Raw genomic sequence first — 20537 nt, 5'->3', positions numbered from 1 at the left:
TCCCGAAGACACCTGGTGTCATCAGAACAATACTTAATTATATCTTGCTGTATACCAGGAGTATTTGCAGCCAAATCTCGTTTATTGTAATAGAGAATGGCATGGCTCTGTTGACCCCTTCTACCAGCCCGGCCTATCTCCTGCAGGTATTGAGCTATGCTGGCCGGTGGCTTGGCATGGATGATTCTTGTTACACATGGGGGATCAAAACCCATGCCAGCCACTGAAGAAGTCAGGATCAATCTAATCACTGGACTTGCTGCCTTCAATGCATTTATCGTGTAATTTAAAACACATTTGTCTTGATTGGAGTACAACACAGCATAACATGATTTTGTAATGTCATTTGAACCAAATATAAATCTAAGATATGCAGATGCTTGGCTAATGTAATACAGTGGCATGAACATTAATGTAACAGGATAATTTAATTGATCTTTTTTCAAACCATCACATTCCTTTCTAAAGATTTCTTCATAAATTTGATGAACATCAGTTTGTTTTGATTTGAGAATTTTGCTTAAGAAGATGTTACATCTGTCGGGGCTTTCTTCAACAATTGCAGGTTCATGTAGACCTAAAATACTTGGAAGTTTTTTTATTTGATGTTTTGTCAAGGAACCACTCAGAGCTATGAAAGAGGCATTAGAAAAAATTGATGGCAAGGTCTTCAGATGTTGGAATGAGGTTCTGAATTCTTCTCCCCTGAAAAATTTCAAATATGCATGTAAAAACTTGGACCAAATATTTGTTACACAAATGATACATGTACTAAGTAGCTGTTGACATTTGTGATAATAAATGCATAACAGCTGGCAACTCTTATTGACTTCTTGTAAAGGACCACTCTAGTATGCAAAGCATTGAATAGCAAAGCACAAATATTTGAGATGCTAAGGCCTAACAGGCCTTTTCTGCACTATGAAATGGGTCCAAAATTTGGCGCCATTCCCAATGCAAATCTGGTTGTTTTTTTCCCAATTGAGAAGAAATTTCCCAATTCTAAAAATATTTTTTTTGTAAACCTTTTAATATATCAGATAACCTGATACAGTGTAAAAAAATAGAAAACATGGAATAATTAAAATATCTGTTGTCTCGAATTTGTTTTAAAAACAGTAAAATATGTTAAATTGATTATTTAAGACTAATGTTATTTCCTCAAAATCTGGCGTTTCACAAGATTTGTTTCACCTCCAAAAGGCCAGGCCCTTTCTCAAAAAACAGATAAAAAAACTGCACTTATCACACTTGTTCATAATATTTTGTTAAATTGTTATATTATGTTATAAAAATAGTCGTTATTTATCAGTAAACGTCTTCTTAGAAACAAAAGAAACACTATTTACATGCGATTAGCCAGTTTTGCAAGTATTTTTATCCCAAAATGTTATTTACGACGCAAAATTCCAGTGTGGCGTTTTCCAAAAATGGAGCAGAAAAGGCCTGCTTAAAAAAACGTGTCCTTTTCTGTTTACATTCTCAAAAAATGAGTCCATAGGTAGGATATTTTTGTATGTTCTGATATAATCTGATGGTAAATAAATAAATATGATTCTAGACTAAAATGATTACTTAAATTGCATAGTATTTGTAAGCATAAAATCAACGACATTCTCAAATCGGTGAAAAAAACTGCTTTGCTAATTAACTAGTACACGCCGGGTATGCGAATACTTCGTTTACGGATGGCACTTCACTTACAGAGAACAACAAACGCCACGCGCGAGAGGTGAGTTCTTCAGCTTTTTTGTATTTATGTTCTGTTTATTTGGTTTTTAGACACAGAACATTGTTTGGGTGATTAATGGTATAGCACTTCGTATTGCGAAGAAAGAAATTCGCGGAAAAACGGTGAATTATTTAAATAAAAACGATAAAATTTCATCGATAATCAGCATGAATTGAATGATCAGTACATATTTAAACAAAATAAACATACTTGGAAATAAATCAAGAACGTGCTTACTATTCGAAATAAAAGATCAATATATCCAGTAATGTTACAACATGTTACATTTTAGTTTACTAATGTATTTGAGAAAATTCAAATGTTTTAAGAGTCGCATGCACATTTTTCATCTGCACTTCGTTTACCGATCATCTAAAAAACAATGGCACTTCGTTTCCCGACATCTAGACACTTTTTTCCAGATATAACGCACTCGTTTTTTGTGAATCAAAAATGCAGAATTCGCTGTGGAATACTGTTAAAGTAAGCAGGCAATAAATAAAAATGTATGTACTTAGTACGCAAATAAAAAACGAATTACCGAAGCATGTTCTTATCCCTTTGAAATATGATTATGATTTGGTATAAATGTGAAAGATAAATGTTAAACAAATTGGATATGTCTAATGAGTAAAATCTATATGACCATATATTTTAAATTACGTTCTAAGCGGTTGATCTAAAGCATTTATCTTTATGTCCAAATGAAGGTACTAAGGCTATTTTCTTTTATATTAGATAACATGTCATGAATAATCACTCTGCTTAAACTGCCTCTCAGAGATTAATATCAGCAGCGATGCAGGTTCGAAATTCTATTGGAACTTTTTGGCTCAATGCCAATAAACGAAAATAGCAATAAAAGAACGGGCGGGGTTGATTTAATCACACGATAGTGGTGTAAAAATTATGCATATCCGTCTATGTTTTAATATAAACACAACACATGCTGCATATGAAGTTCTATCCAATATAGCACCCTAAACTTCGTTTGTGTGGGTATACTAAGTACTGACTCCATAATATGACATTTAAACATTTTATGTACGCATTCCTTTTTTTCCAGAATCAGTTGTTTTTACGATTTAATTTTAACCGTGATTCTTAAAACTCAACCAATACAGTGATTTAGGGTCAGGTGAATCGCACTTCGAGCAAACGTTAGCGTTGCGTAAAGGGAAGTGCTCCCTATAAGCAGGGCTCAAAATACAGGGAGTTTTACCATTCTCTTTTTAATTTTGTTGCTACGCATAAGTATCGTCTTGATGATGCGATTCAAATAAGCACAACCGACATAGGATTTTATGAAGAACAAATGTGTATTTGCGTCATAAAGACCCCTTCACTACCGTTATCTAGAGCCCTGCTATAAGTAAAATTAAACACGATTGTGTTGATCCGCATTATCCGTACACATTTATTTAATAATAAATATTATCTTATTTGAAAATTGCAATTATAATAAACATAGTATAAATTAATAGTAAGGTGATTTTTGAAAAATATATTTTAAAAATGTTTCGTATGAATAGCCATAATATAAATAAATGCACTTGAGGTAGAAGATAAAACTCAGTTATTAGAGTGCCCGCTTTGTTGAAAGTCTCCGTAATCTGAAGTGCCCTTTATCGGTAAACAAAGTGGCTGCAACTTTATGTATGCCACCTATTACAAAATGCACTATCTTTGTTTATATTTCATTGAATGCTATCAAAATTTCAGTATTTGAAGCACAGTGATTACTCTACATGCTGGAATAGCAAACAATTTCTTGCAATAATTCTAAGTAGTTTTATTTTGTTAAAATGTTTACTGTTCATCCAGTTTATGCTGTTTTCCGATCGAATTTTCTATTTTTTGGGCAAAACTGTACCATTCTTCCGTGAAATTGTGTATTCCCAATACAAAAGGATACACCATTTATCAACTCGACCATGTGTCTTGTCTTAAAAACTAATCTTTAGGATATAACTTTAAATAAAACAGAGGAACTTACCTCTAGCGCGTGGCGTTTGTTGTTCTCTGTTAGTAAAGTGCCATCCGTAAACGAAGTATTCGCATACCCGGCGTGTAGTACAGAATCCGAGACCATAGGCATTATTGAATTGTGACTAAACATCTTGATTTAACTAAGAATTGTATACAAAAAACAAACAGAGGTACTTCAGTTCACAGATGTATCACGATCAAATATAATTGTACAAACTTTTAATTGAAAAAAACTACATACCAATCTTCTACAATGTGACACTCGTCGATCACGACAGCATGAACTTTGCTAGTGAAGTCTTCATTTCTCAGAAGAGCTTTTCCCCAGGTATTATTAAGTAAAGATTCAGGATGACACATGACTATGGAATATTCTCCCTTACAAAGTTTTTGCTGATCATCTTTGCTGACAACAGACTCATCACCAAAAGGCAAACGGAAAGCTTTAATGTTATGTTCAGCGAGAATCTGCATTTGATCTTGTTGAATAATTGTAAGTGGAGAAACAACTAAAACAACTACATTGGTTGAACTGGATACAGATGATAAAAGCATTGGCAAACATTGATAAATAAGGCTTTTACCATAGCCAACAAGTAAATTGACAATTACATCTTTATGACACAATATTGTCTGCAAACATTCAATTTGTTTTGTCTTGGGTGTAACATTTGGGTCAAAAATTTGAACGGCATCTAAAATATGTTGTAATGTTGTTGCAGAAGACATTTTAATTTTAATGTCAAAATGAAAACTAAGGGAAATAATCATCACACAATTTTTTTTTAAATGTTCTTCGTTGCTTATTCAATGCATCAAAAGTAACTAAAGAAGGCCAATTCCCTGGCAAGACTTGAACTCGCATCTCTAACCAGTGCATCGCTGGATAGTGTACTACATTGTACTACAGGGAGAGCTTTGACCTTACTTTAGTCTATTCACAGCATTGACAGTTTAATTGATACAACGCGACACATAACAACTGAATAAAAACAAATCATTATTAACCCAAGACAAATTTTAGTAACAGTTGGTTTAATGCAAAATATGTAACATTAGCTAGACATATGTTTTTACGATATTTTGCATCACATACATAATTCTAACACGGCACGCGACTTGTTTTCTATAGACAAAGAAGGAAATCAAGTGTGGGTTATTCTGCAATAACTTATGGGCGGAGCTTAATGTTTCGAAAATAGTTCCGAATAAATAAAGAAAATAAGGCAGTAAAATGCACGTGCTAAAACCCGCTCTAAAAGAAATGCAATAAATGTAGCATGTATATAAATGTAATGAAACAACAAATTGTATATTTGGTGATAAGTGGCATAACCACGCCTACAAAGAATGTTATTTGTTAGGAAACATAATTCAGAAAACATGTATAGCATGTCAGCTTTTCAGTAGCATCAATAAACGTGACATCATTAAGTTTCTAAGATTGTTGTTTTCAATGAAAGTGACGTCATTTGCAAAATATTTATGAATGAAAACGACGTCATATGTTTGTACAATTCAATGACGTCACGAAATAGTGAACTTTGTACTAAGATGGGCGGAGTATGTATTTAAAAATATAGTTCACGTCCTAAAGCTTGGACCAAATCAATCAGAATCGTGTTAGAATCGAAATAATATTTCTCTATGATGGTTTGTTGTCGAATAACCCACAGTAAGTTGTATAGATGCGTGTTATCAAATCACTCGTGCTTCGCACTCGTGATTTAATTCCTACGCATCTATACTCCTTACTGTGGGTTATTCGACAACAAACCATGATAGAAAAATATTATTTCTTAAACAACATACAAATAAAACTTACCGAGATAGGTAACGATAGTCCCGTTGCAATGTGTCCGCCATGTTCTGTTCTGTGTTCTTCTTGAACCCCCTTTGTAGAGGAACCAAACAATCGTTTGTAGACAGTGAATAATCCTCCACCGAATATAAACACTATATTACACGTTCACACTATTCACTCCTTAAATCACACACCTTTCACTAGAATATAAGTCTATCCACTAATCGCGAATATATGCGACTTAGAACTGTACGCGCGATTTTTCATTAGTTGTTAAAATATTAAATGAGATAAAAATAAAAATAAATCATTAAATGAATTTACGGAAGGCCGGAGAGTGCTTCTGTACATACATTAGAATTGTATTGCCTTGAATAAAAATACCCAATAAACACTATTGCCAGTTTAATTAAGAATTATGCCCTTCTTTAGTTTGTTTTTTGTGTGTGTTTGGTACGGGGTGGTCGCTGGCTTGCATTGGTCACCAAGAGCAACTGACGTGTCCTGTCCAGACCGTACAACAACCGTCCACAATGCTTCTCAAACTCGTGAAATTCTGAAGACAAATGGGTTTTCAGGAAAGTCTTTAAAGTTGGCCAACTGTTGATGAGTATGTAGAGCTGTTCGTCTACGGGTAAAGTATTAAATGAAGTCTCTGTTATCGCCCCCCACTGTCGTTCTATGTCTACCATAATTGACTGTCTAACACTATGTAGGGCACTACACTTGAGCACAAAATGTTCTGCGGTTTCGTTCTCTTCACCACACATCTGACATGTTGGGTTTATGTCATACTGGTTAAAGTTCTTACGTTTTGTTTGGAGCATGTAAGTCCCTGTGAGTAACCGTACCTTTGTTTTTAACCTTTCTGACTCTCTGGCCGTATATTCCAATGAGAGCAAAGGGAGAATCTTACCAGGCACATACTTATCTTGTCTCAGGAAAAACAATGTAGAATATAAGGGTGTTAAACTGTCTATTTGATCACTCCAGTAGCTATGAACCGCCTTGAGTACACGTGTCTTCCATTTTCCCTTCTTGGGTGTGTTGTCAGCTAAGTCAGCAACAGTCCCCAACTCGTACTTCCACATTATATGCTGAACTTGTATGAACCAGGATGAGCTGTCAACTGATTTAAAGCTAATCTGACGTTCGAGTAGCGCCCACTCAATACTGTTTCTATCTTGCGAGCATATAGTATGTAAGAAGGTCAGTGCCTGTATGTGAATTTGTGCTTCGATCGGTAAAAGTCCGGATAGAAGATATACTGCCGCATTGGCTGTGTTGTCTGGTAGTCTAAGAATTTCTTTAACAAACTTTCTTTGGAATGCTTCGAGACAGTTTATAATGCGTTCAGGAGGTAATAACAGTTCCAATCCGTATAAAAGCACGGGAAGAACATAAGATTTGTAAAGATGAATTATGGACAGTACATTTAGTCCCGCTTGCCCTTTGTAACCACTACCGAATATACTATATGCTTTCCTTCTTGCTTTTTTAAATTTTTCATCCACATTAGCTTTTTGGTTGTTCAGCATAGAGTCAGTTCGTATAATACCGAGATGTATAGCTCTTTGCACAGATGGAATTTCGTCATTGTTCATGAAGAGGGGAGTAGACACGCCCTTTTTACGTTGGTGACTAACATGGATATGCACGCTCTTGGTAGGCTGTAACAGGTATCGCTCCATATTAGCGAATTCTGCTGAAATGTTTAACAGTTCCTGCGCTTCATTGGCCGTTTCGGCACATAAGCATATATCGTCCGCACAAGCACTGGCCGAACAGTTGACGTCACCAATAGTGGATCCCACCCTGGCTTCTTGTAGGCGATCAAGCAGCGGGTTAACGTAGACCTTGTATAGGTCGGTGCTCAGTACTCCACCCTGCCTAACGCCCTGCTGAACACTGAACTCAGCCGAGACACGCCCCTTCCACTTAACTGCACTAGTGGAGTCCCTATGGAAGCTATCGATTAGGCACCAATGTTTGTCGTATACTCCAATGTGACCCAGTCGTCGCATAAGGTGTTTGTGGTCTACTACATCAAACGCAGATCTCGCGTCCAGAAAGATCAAGTGCATTTCGGATCTATTGTCATGACATTCACGATACAGTTCTTCTACTATAAAAGCTGAATTTAGTGGTGAAGAGTTCTTAGTAAAGCCCCGTTGGAATATATTCTGGCTGCTCTTTATGTTTGGTGCTATCCTATCGCGCAGTATTGCTTCAATGACCTTGCCAATCACCGGTAGAATTGTTATGCCTCTATAGTTCCCTGAAACATTGGGTTCACCTTTGTTTTTGAAAATGGGAGTCACCACACCTCTCTTCAAAGCCGCAGGAAACAGTCCACTAGCAAATACATGGGATACAACCTTTAAAAGATACTCAAAGGTGCTGTCTTCACAGTTCAATAAATGTTCGACTGACATGTTGTAAACATCAGGCGCTTTACCAGTATTCAGACTTTTAACTGCTTTTTCAAGTTCAATTTTAGTTACAGGTTGGACGTATTGATTGCGGTTCATATTCACAGTCAGTTCGTATTCGATATTGACGATTTCATCATATACATTGTCGAAAAGTTCATTGGCAGCCTGTTGCCCAAGAGCTTCAAAATGATCATGAAAACCACATAAAATTTTATCTTCTTGGTACCGTTGGTTACCTACGTATAAATCAGTAATAAACCTGCCCTGCTTGTTACGTTGGCTATTCACTAGCTTATGAAATGTTCTAGAGTCATATTTCCTGCTTTCAATTATCTTCTGTTTTAGTTCATAGTCTTTTTTCGCAATTGCCTGCCTAACACTGGATCGTAGTGCCCTCTTAGCCAAGTTCTTTTCAGTTAATAAACTACTCTCTCCACGCGGTCTACCCGCCCGCTTCCAAGCTTTGTATGCATTTTTCATGTTCATGACATTGTCTCTAATTTCTGGGTTCCACACCTTTAACTTAGGTTTAGAATTAAACGGTTTCCTTCTACTGGCAAGATTTGACGCAGATTCACTCATAAGCTCACAGAAATCTTTAACAACCTCCTCGACATTATCATCATCAATTTCAGTTTCTAGGGTTGCGAGACCGTCCTTGACCCTAATGGAATATACGTGTTTATCAATAGTTCTCCAGTTCACCAAGGTAAAGGTCACACTTATATGTCAAATGTCCATAATGTTCTACACTTATTTATGTCAAGAGCATAATTTTGTTATTTTTAGCTTTTGTCCGTCATGCGTCGTCCATCATCAACATTTTGCCTTGTGAACACTCTAGAGGCCACATTTATTGTCCAATCTTCATGAAATTTGGTCAGAAGATTGGTTTGTATGATATCTTGGATGAGTTTGAAAATGGTTAACTTACGTTTGCCTGAAAAACATGGCAGGCTGCCAAGGGGCGGGGCATTTTTCCTTATATGGCCATATATGGCTATAGTAAAACCTTGTAAACACTATAGAAGCCACATTTATTGTCCATTCTTAATGAAATTTGGTCAGAAGATTGGTCGCAATGATATCTTGAATGTGTTCAAAAATCGTTAAGTTGGCTTGAAAAACATGGTTGCCAAGGGGCGGGGCATTTTTCCTAATATGGCTATAGTAAAATCTTGTTAACACTCTAGAGGCCACATTTATTGTCCGATCTTCATGAAACTTGGTTAGAAGATTCATCCCAATAATAGCTTGGACGAGTTCAAAAATGATGCAGATTGGTTGAAAAACATGGCCGCAAGGGGGGCGGGGCATTTGTCCTTATATGGCTATAGTAAAACCTTGTTAACATTCTAGAGGCCACATTTATTTTCTGATCTTCATGAAACTTGTTCAGAAGATTTGTCCTAATGATATCTTGGATGAGTTCGAAAATGGTTTCGGTTGCTTAAAAAATATGGCCACCAGGGGGCGGGGCATTTTTCCTAATATGGCTATATATCATGCTGTAGAAAAACCTTGTTAACACTCTAGAGGCCACATTTATTGTCCGATCATCATGAAACTTGGTCAAATGATTTGTCCCAATGATATCTTGGATGAGTTTAAAAATGGTTCCGGTTGGTGGAAAAACATGGCCGCCAAGGGGGCGTGGCATTTTTCCTTATATAGCTATAGTTAAACATTGTTAACACTCTAGAAGCCATATTTATTGTACGATCATCATAAAAATTTGTCAGAAGTTTTGTCCCAATGATATTTTGGACAAGTTCGAAAATGGTTCCAGTTGCTTGAAAAACATGGTCACCAGTGGGTGGGGCATTTTTCCTTATATGGACTTATGAATCTTCATGAAATTTTGTCCGTATATTTGTTTAAATGATATCTTGGATGTGTATGAAAATGGTTCTGGTCTGTTGAAAAACGAGGCAGCCAGGGTGTTCACTAGTCATGAAAGTTGGTAAGAACATTTTGTTCTAATGACATCTTTGGCTGCACAGAACAGGTCAGTTCCTTTGAATCTCAGGTGAGCGACTTTGGGCCTTTCAGGCCCTCTTGTTTAAGCAAATTTAATTAAACTTGGTACAAATTTTTCCCATCATTAGAAGATGTGTCGCGATATAAAGCCAGGTCCCTACCTCCAAGGTCAAGGTCACAAAGGGCGAATGTCTATACATTGTACAATTTTTATCTCACCTGAGCACAATGAGCTTTTGTGATCGCTTTTTGTCCGTTGTGCGTTGTGCGGCGTCAACATCTGCCTTGTTAAATCTTTAGAGGCCACATTTATTGTCCAATCTTCATGAAATTTGGTCAGAAGATTGGCCCAATGATATCTTCGATGAGTTTGAAAATGGTAATGTTTGCTTGAAAAACATGGCTGCCAAGGGGCGGGGCATTTTTCCTTATATGGCTATATATGGCTAAAGTAAAATCTTGTTAACTCTCTAGAGGCCACATTTATTGTCCAATCTTCATTAAACTTGGTCAGAAGATTCATCCCAATAATATCTTGGACGAGTTCGAAAATGATGCCGGTTGGTTGAAAAACATGGCCGCCAAGGGGCGGGGCATTTTTCCTTAAATGGCAATAGTAAAGCCTTGTTAAAACTCTAGAGGCCACATTTATTGTCCAATCTTCATGAAATTTAATCAGAAGATTGGTTTCAATGATATCTTGGATGAGTTTGAAAATGGCAACGTTTGCTTGAAAAACATGGATGCCAAGGGGCGGGGCATTTTTCCTTATGGCTATATATGGCTATAGTAAAATCTTGTTAACTCTCTAGAGGCCACATTTATTTTCCGATCTTCATGAAACTTGGTCAGGAGATTTGTCCCAATAATATCTTGTTATCTCAGGTGAGCGACTTTGGGCCTTTCAGGCCCTCTTGTTTGTTTAAGTTATCACCCGTCTTGTCGCGTTTTTTTATAGCTTTTCCGACTGTGTCGGCAACTGAACATACAGCATCGTTTAAGATCTTTTCTATAATGTCTTTCTTAACATTCAACTTTAGCTAACTTTGCAAACAATATGTTAAAAGCGTGTTTTTGCACGCTTTACAGTTTTTAGGACTCTCTCTGGGCGCTGCCATTGTTTTTTGACAGATAGACTGTGCACGCCGCTTTTATTGGAAAAAATAGCTTTGCAAAACAAACCCGATAATCATTCAATATAAGCACCGAAAAGATCTTTATTACGCAAAAAGAACTCAATAAAAATTGATACGAACCGATGTAAAAATAATATTCGTAACTTGATTTTGTAATTCTTATTGGTACGCCAAGATTTTAAAATAAATACGTAACGGACTTGAAAATAATTCGTAATTACGAAAATACGACCCTTATCTGGAGTTCTGAAATATGAGTTTTAGATCCGATTCCAACACTTTTTATAATGACTTGCACTGAATTGTAATGACCTGTATTGGGTTGTTTTGTCCTGAATCAAATTATTCGATGCCAAGGCCCTGTTGGCGGAGAATATGTCTGCAACTGTGAAGTTCTTGTTTTATTTTCAAAACAACCTGTGGCTCTCAAAAGGAAAATTTTTAGCTGATAATCAACAGAAAAGATATTAATAAGGTATAGATCAATATGAATTTCATTTATATGGTGAACCATCATATATTCGCATCCAAAAGCTGATTGAATAAAGCGTTTGTGATTATAAAAAAGTGGGTATTTGGAATGAATTTAATGAAAACATCTAAATGCTAGGGGAGAAATCCGTTTTAGGAAACTTGTATTTTGCTAGGGGAAACAGCCTGTGTTCGGCTGTAAAAAATTGGGGGAAAATTCACTGATATAAAATTAAGAAACTCCCAAAACATTATCAGGAGAGAACACCTTATTATCAACAAAAAATCCCTTATTTAAGGCAAATGACCATTTGCCTAACAGAAAAATAAAAAACAGAACATTAAAACATAAAACACAAAATGTGACTAAATCTGGCAGTGATTTTTTTGCTTTTATTATACCCCCAAAAACAAAGTTAAGGGGGGTATATAGGAGTGAGCTTGTCGGTTGGTCGGTCTGTCTGTCTTTCGATCCATCCGTTATTAGTGTCCGCTCTCCAATTCAAGTTGTTTTCATCCAATGTTCACCAAACTTGGTCAGATGTTGTATCAAGATGATGTCTAGGTCAAGTTTGAATATGGGTCATGCCGGGTCAAAAACAAGGTCACGGGGTCACTAAGTGTGTTTTGAACATTTAGCATGGAGTCCGCACTCTAATTCAAGTAGTTTCCATCCGAGCTTCACCAAACTTGGTCAGAAGTTGTATCTAGATGATCTTATGGCCATGTTCGAACATGGGCCATGCCAGATAAAAAAACTAGGTCATGGGAATATCAGTGGTAATTTTGAGCAAAAAAAATCACTGTCTGGGAACACGGTCTGACCTTGGAAAGGTCAATATAAAGCACTGGGAGGTTAAACAGATTTGAGAGATCCCAACCTTGGTCCAGCAATATACATGTAGTGAATGTACTAATCAGATATAAGAAAAGACACAAAACAAGACAACATTGAAAACTCAATGTTTTTAGAAGCTTGGGTCACCGCCTTGGAAATGTCAAAGGGTCATGTACGCACTGCCGGTTTAAACCAGTTTTAACCGATTTACAGGGATACCTAACCTCAGACTTGGTCCACAATTGACCATCGTACAAACATGTGTAAATAAACATTGACTTCATAGCATTCCTGTTCAAACAAGCAAATTCGTTGAATTGATATCCACCGCCAATATGCTTAAGGACACAAAAGTGTTTTATTTGACACTACAAAAGCATTTTTTTAAGATACAAAGGACCATAACTCTGTTATTAACAGATGTTGTACATTGCCATTTAGCGTGTATCATCCTCTTATCCATATATATACTCATACCAAGTTTCAAGGAAATCTGCCAAAGCACTTCCAAGATATGGCTCCAGACACAAAAGTGACGGACAGATGGAAAGACGAACGGACCAAAAGATGGAAGGATGGACGGACGGACAAGGCCAAAACAATATCCCTCCGCCTATAGCGGGGGAAAATTAAACAGAAATACGAGAGAATAATAATTTTATTGATTTAATTACACAATGGTTTCATGTGAAGCACCAGAACTGCAACTATTTAAGAAATGATGATTTGAAGTAAATACGAGTATGTACATAATTTAAGGCCAAGCCCAAGGCAGAATAATCGTCCAATTGTAAGGTTGTCCAACGAGAGCTGTGTTTGGTTCATTCACTTCTCTGTTATTGACACTGTTTGAGTACTCTATCGGCTACAGGTAGTGAGGGTGTAGGTCACGATTCAGCTTTTTTTTAGCTCACCTGAGCACAATGTGCTCATGGTGAGCTTTTGTGATCGCCTTTTGTCTGTAGTGCATCGTCCGTTGTGCGGCGTCAGCATTTGCCTTGTTAACACTCTAGAGGCCACATTTATTGTCCAATCTTCATGACATTTGGTCAGAAAATTGGTCTCAATAATATCTTGGATGAGTTCGAAAATGGTTACAATTGCTTGAAAAACAGGGCTGCCAAGGGGCGGGGCATTTTTCCTTATATGGCTATAGTAAAATCTTGTTTACACTCTAGAGGCCACATTTTATATAGTCAGAAGTCTGAACTTGGTCAGAAGATTCATCCCGATAATATCTTAGAAGAATTACAAAAATGATGCTGGTTGGTTGAAAAACATGGCTGCCAGGGGGCGGGGCATTTTTCCTTATATGGCTATAGTAAAACCTTGATAACACTCTAGAGTCCACATTTATTTTCTGATCTTCATGAAACTTGGTCAGAAGATTTGTCCCAATTATATCTTGTTATTTCAGGTGAGCAACTTTGGGCCTTTGGGCACTCTTGTTTAAAAACATTGCATGTTCTGTGCATTTCCAAAAAGGAAAACCATTTTGTCATTTAATAAGACCCAGTTCATTCACTGCACAATTTATGAAGTTATGACTTCTTAAAGGGGGCAACATAAAAACAGCACCCTCCTATTTTGCTCTTGATCTTTCTTTACCTCAGATGTGGAAGGACCTCATAAACTTATTTTGAAAGTTTGCGTTTCCTTAAACTTACTCTATTTTTCACCATTTAAGAATTCAAGAACACATAATAAACTTAAAACAATGTTTGCCCACATGTTGGTCTGGCCCCGCAACAGTCCATATTCTTTCTCTCATACTGCTACCAATGTTCTGCCAAGAGTGCATTTTATGTATAATCATTTGATAGTTAACTATCTTAACACAAAATTTAAAACTCGTAATTATCTTTATGCAGGTAGGACTGCCTAAGGATGGATCAAACAATATTGGAGGTGCAATTTGCGGCATACCGAGGGACACTCAATTACCCCCATGGCAGGGCAGGACCCCCCCCCTGGCCCCCAGTGAATGCCGACTTGTTCTTTTCTGCAATGAAGACTTGTAAGTATTCCACATTGTGAAAACTGGTTCATGGGTTTGTTTCTGGAGTTGAAATTATTGTTTGTGAAATTGTGAAGTAGCCTGCAATCAGCCGCTGTTTTATTAGGTGAAAATGCCCTGTATCTATGAACACTTTCAACACTCCTAAATCAACTGACCATATTTGGATCTTTAAAATTACCTACTTTTGCACTTTAATTAAGAATTATCAAATTCTTGGTATACCAAAATGGTGCATTTCATATGACACCAATACTGCTTGCTACAAAGCTTTCACAGTTGCATGGATTTTATCTTTAAACCTTTTCAAAGACCCACATCACTCAACTTCAGTTTGATCTTGACATTGACCTATTTTTTGCACTAAGACTTCAAATGGGCAAATGAATTGATACTAATCCGGCTTCCACCAGGGGTGTCACCATTTATATTTATATTTTAATTTAGGGTCACTGTCACATAACCCGAAATTTAATGTTAAAACCCTTTCATGCCTTAGAAATGTTTGTCATGCTTTAATAACCTTTTTGCGCTTTGGTCATTTTAAAAAACTTTCAAAAAAAATTTGTTTTAAATTAGTGCATGTTCAATGTCACAAGGCATTCAATTTTGCTATAGGTCAGCCCCTGTTTCAACATGGAATGTTGAGTTTCTCTGTGGATACTGATTTATCAGGAGCATGCTACTTAGATACTAAAGGCTTCAACTAGACTATTTAACTGTGAGAAAAGTGGAGCTTGCCATCTGCAGATGGCAATTGTATTATCCTACTAATGTAACCATTGGGAGAATTTTATAGAACCATAGTTTTTCATCTTTGCGTATGTTTTCTGCCATGTCTTAGAAGCTTTTCTTATTTCTTCTCAACGAAAATGCATACAGTCGGAAAGAAGAAAACTTTAAAACTTTTATACATATGAGTCGTGTTCTGAGAAAACTGGGCATAATGCATGTGCGTAAAGTGTCGACCCAGATTAGCCTGTGCAGTCCGTACAGGCTTATCAGGGACGACACTTTTACACTTATATTGGATTTTTGCTAAAAAGAGACTTCATTTAAACGAAAAATGTCATAAAAGCAGAAAGTTTTGTCCCTGATTAGCCTGTGCCGATTGCACGGGCTAATCTGGGACAACACATTACGCACATGCATTAAGCCCAGTTTTCTCAGAACAAGACACATATATACCCATACTTCAAGAACAATCCCTGGGGGCTATACTGAGACTATATATCATGTCTTGATATGTATAAATATGATTAACAATGAAGACAGAGAAATATAATAAAGTTTGATGTTTTACATTTCAAATACCGGTAAAAAAACAACTGTATGATTATGTTTTGAAGATTATTTAATTGTACTATATCTATACAAGGAAATTGTTGCTACATGTAGTTAGACACGTAGATTGTTATAACTACTACTTTACCTTAAGTATTGCTGCTCATGCGAGTCAACGTTCCTGCATTACAGGTTTAGGGACGTCTTGGCATCTAAGTGCAGAATTTGAAGCAAATGTGACATCAACCCTCTAGACCGATGAGAGAAACAACACTAGACCGATGAGAGAAACAACACTGAACTTAAATTTCGGATATAACCCTGAACAATTGTCATCAATCACATGACATGCTGCTCACCACTAGAGGAAGACCCCTATTGAATTTGGCTTTGATTCCTCTAAGGTAAAGGTCACATACATACTTCCTTTATGTGACAGCCTTGTTGAAGGGATATCTTAAGTTCTGTCTGTGACTCTTCCTCATATTTGGATTAGTTGTTGCTTACCACTAGAGGAAGACAGCTATTGATTTTGGCGTTAATATCTTGAAGGTCCATGTCACTAGGCCATATTATTAATTTTCTTTATTAGCAACCTTGTTCAAGTGATTTTTTCAGTTCTTTATGCCAAGACGAAGACTTCTATCCATTTTGGTGTTGATACTCCAAAGGTCAAGGTCACATCTTTACCCGGTATATGGTTTTGTTGTATGAAAATAGTATCTGAGAGATATACTTAAGTACCTCTTGACACTCTCAACCTAATTTGCCTGTAACTAACAGAACACAAGGTCAAGCTCACATTCTAACCTTTCTATTTCATGAAGTAATTTCTCATCTGTCCTGGGAACACATAATATGATAATTGTATTTTCATGTTTTTTGCCAAGAAATTTCTATTCAGGATCTTTTATTGTATGGTAGCATATGAACGTACTATTGTACTGTAAATATGCATTTAGGATGGCATGCATGTTTCACAAACATTTTTTATCTGTGATATGAGGCTACTTTGTGATTAAATTGCAATTGCTGCACAAACAGGACAAATAATGATGTCCCCCCTCCTTTTATATGTAGGAATACATTTTAAAAATACCATAAATTTCCTAATTCTACGTGTAATGGCTATACATTTTATAAAAAGCAATCCTTTATTGATGGACTCTTTAAAAAAAAAAATTTCTTTTCTGAAAATAGTGCCATTTAAAGACATTAACTAAAGTGCACTTGCTCATACAGGTTTTCTCGTGCACATTTTATTCAAGAAGGTTTTACTAGAACTTTAATGTTCCACTGCACGCAAGAATTGTCATTATGAAATGACCCCTTTCCTATATATACATATAAGGGTTCATTTTACGAATGAATACTAAGTATTGTTAAATTATAATATTTATACATTAATTAATTTACAGTAACTGACCAGACACTAGAAGGTCCAGGTGCTGATAAACTACACAAGATCAAGTCCTGGTGCACTACACCCTACAGGTATTGGCTTGTGATAAAAGGAGTGGCATGGTTGTACTTTTATATAGGAGAAATATTGTGTATGACATGCATTAAGAAAAGAGATGAATTTTTATGCCTAAAGGCTGGCACATAATTTTTAGCTCAGCTGTTTTTGGAGAAAACCCGAGGTATTGTCATAGCAAGCTCTTCGTCCGCCGTCCGCGTCGTGCTGAAACCTTGACATTTTGCTCTAACATCAAAGTGCTTCCACCTACAACTTTGAAACTTCATATGTAGATGCATCTTGATGAGTTCTACACGCCACACCCATTTTTGGGTCACTAGGTCAAAGGTCAAGGTCACTGTGACGACAAAAAAAAAAATTCTGACAAACTTTCATTTATTCAAAATTGCACCCACAGCCGAGCGTTGGCACCCGTTATGTGGTGCTCTTGTTTTAATCGTATGTTGGTCAGTACGTCTGTCCACAATTGTGTGTCTCGTTTATATCTTTACAACTTATGGATGGATTTTTTAAATAACCTGGCACAAATGTGTAGCATAGTAAGAGGAAGTGTCACGTGCAAGACCCTGGTCCCTGTCTCAAAGTTCAAGGTCACACTTAGCTTTTTAAGGTCATATTTTAAGATTCTACATTGATTGGCCTGTTTGGTCGATATCTTTGTCATTAATGGATTTTAAAATGACATGGCACATATGTAAATCACAGTATGAGGAAGTGACGCTTGAAAGACCTAGGTCCCTAGCTAAAATGTCAAGGTCACACTTAGACTTTCAAGCTTACTGGTATATTTCATGATTGTGCATTTATAGATGTGTCCAGTCCATATGTTTGTCATTAGTTGATGGATTTTAAAATACCTTGGCACAAATATGTAGCACAGTAAGAGGAATTGTCGGGCTTAAGACCATCCTTATCTCAAAAATCAAGGTCGCAATTAACCTTTTAAGGTATTATTTTAAGTGCATTGATAGGCGTGTCCTGTCCATATTTTTGTCATTAGTGGATGGATTTTAAAATAACGTGGCACAAACGTATAGCACAATATGACGAAGTGTCATGCGCAAGACCCAGTTCCCCAGGTCAAAGTCACACTTATACTTTCAAGATCATATTTCATCATCGGCATTTAAAGGCGTGTTGGGTCAACATCTTTGTTATCAATGAATTGCTTTTAAAATAACTTGGTACAAATGTGTAGCACAGAAGACGAAGTGACACGCGCGGCTCAGGTCTCTTTATGGATTTTGCATTAAGAGGTGCAGCTGGTCTGTCGTGTGTTTGACCAAGGTCCCTATCCCAAATGTCAAAAACCCAGCGGGGGCATGTGTCATCCTCTGGAGTCAGTTCTAGTTTTGTCACAGAATACTAGTATTTTAAAAGAAAGTTCTTACGGACATAGAGATTACCATGTATTTAAGCTGGTATATGACTATCTTTAATCTTATGGATATTGATGCAAATTGTCATTGATGACATGGCTAGGTCATGGTCACGAAGAAGTGGGTGAACCTTGTTGCCTCTAAAGACATGGTTAAAGTAAAGTTGTGTTTGGACCACAACTTTGTCAAGCATTATGTGATTGTAAAATAAATTGGCGCAATTGACCACTATATCGAGATGAGGATGTCGCATGAAGCAACCATTTTGTTTATTATTTTTTTAACAATTGTGTGTTTTAGTTTTATTTGGTTAATTGTACAAATATGAATAAGCATGACACGTTTTTATTGTATAATATATGTTATTAATTACCGGAGTCCCTTTAAAATTAATGTTTAATATGATTCTGTACACTTTCAAGTTTTGTTGGGATCAACTTTAGATTTATGGCCTCTTAATTGATGGTAATTGAGGAATTTTGTATGTACGGAGCCATCGCATAGAATTTTATTAATTCAATTGAATTTAATATCATCACACTGGTTGAGATTAAATGAATTTTTTCAGTTCATTGATTGTTTGTTTAAATAAGTTCCATGTGCTATAATTTACTTGACTTTAAATGTCTCTTTCAGTGTTTCTGGCGGCTGTTGGAGCGATTAAAGAAAAGCCATGCTAATGTTGCAATGATATGTATGCTAAACAAAATAAATTTAAAAAAAAAAATGTTTTAATTATTGTTGTTAAATATAATTTATCAAACTTCCTTACATGCAAAAGCCAGTGTATCGGTTTGATTTCATGGCCACGGTATAATTTAAGTATATTAGCTTTAGAAATTTGGGCATTAAAATGGAAGTAAATATGACATTTACATCATTTGACAGTTTACTAACAATAAAAAACGCGTTATTTATTAAATTGAATTACAGGAATATTGCTAATTCTAATTGCATTGAATAATGAAACAATAGTGATGTTCCAACAACGCCAAACAGAGGGCTATGAACGACTTTATCAACATGATATCTCGTCTGAAGGATTTCGCTCCATGTTAATTATTAAAATGGTAATGGTGACTCATTTAAGGTTTTAACTTATATCACATTTATGAGCCCATTTTTGACAGGATGAGGGTATCACGTGATAGTCAAGATGGTGACGTCCATGCCGAGACAGTTATTTTTTGCCTTTTTATACCCTTATTACTTCTGTTTATTGTTTAAATGACGCTCACTTTCCAGACATATCAGTAAAATAGTGATTAGCGTTTATTTCGTATTTAAATTCGCTTTATATCTCGACTTTACTCCCCGCAAATTTTACTAGCGCAGCCCTAATTATGTCATCCCGCTAAGAAATTTCGCACCGAGTAAAGTCGAGATGTAGAGCGAATATTACTATGAAATATAAGCGATTAACTGTCTTCCTAATATGGCTGGAAAAGTGAGTGGAATAAAAAAATAAAACAAGTAATAAAGGGTGTTAAAAGACGAAAAATACCTGCCTCGTCATGGACGTCGCCATCTTGTTTGTCACGTGATTACCCCCTCTGGGGTACTACACCAGGCTTTTTCTCTGAACTATAATAATGGGTAACACGACTATATGTGTGCCTTACTATAACGCTGTACTTCTGAACAGAGGGAGAATATTGGCATTTCTTTGTGTCTTGACAATGTGATCCTTAAATCGTTACAAAAATCAGTGATTGATAACAAATGTAAGCATTTAGTAGTATAAATTGTATACTTGTATAAAGAGTTATTGATGAAGTACTTTGACATGCTTGAATCTTGACATTGTGAAATGTGTTTTGTTAATATCCGCCCGGATCCTGTCCAATTAGTGACCTTTTAATTAAAGCCAAACATGACCATTTAAGGCGACAAATTTTAAGCCTTTCGGTGCTTTGATTACAAATCATGAAGCTGCTTCATTATTTCCACATTACAGTTAACATACACAACTACTTCACCCATTTGAAAGAC

Source organism: Dreissena polymorpha, chromosome 1 (assembly GCF_020536995.1).
Source record: "Dreissena polymorpha isolate Duluth1 chromosome 1, UMN_Dpol_1.0, whole genome shotgun sequence".
In the NCBI taxonomy this organism is placed as follows: domain Eukaryota; kingdom Metazoa; phylum Mollusca; class Bivalvia; order Myida; family Dreissenidae; genus Dreissena; species Dreissena polymorpha.
The sequence above is the reverse complement of the archived record's forward strand: the minus strand, read 5'-3'. Positions refer to the sequence as shown.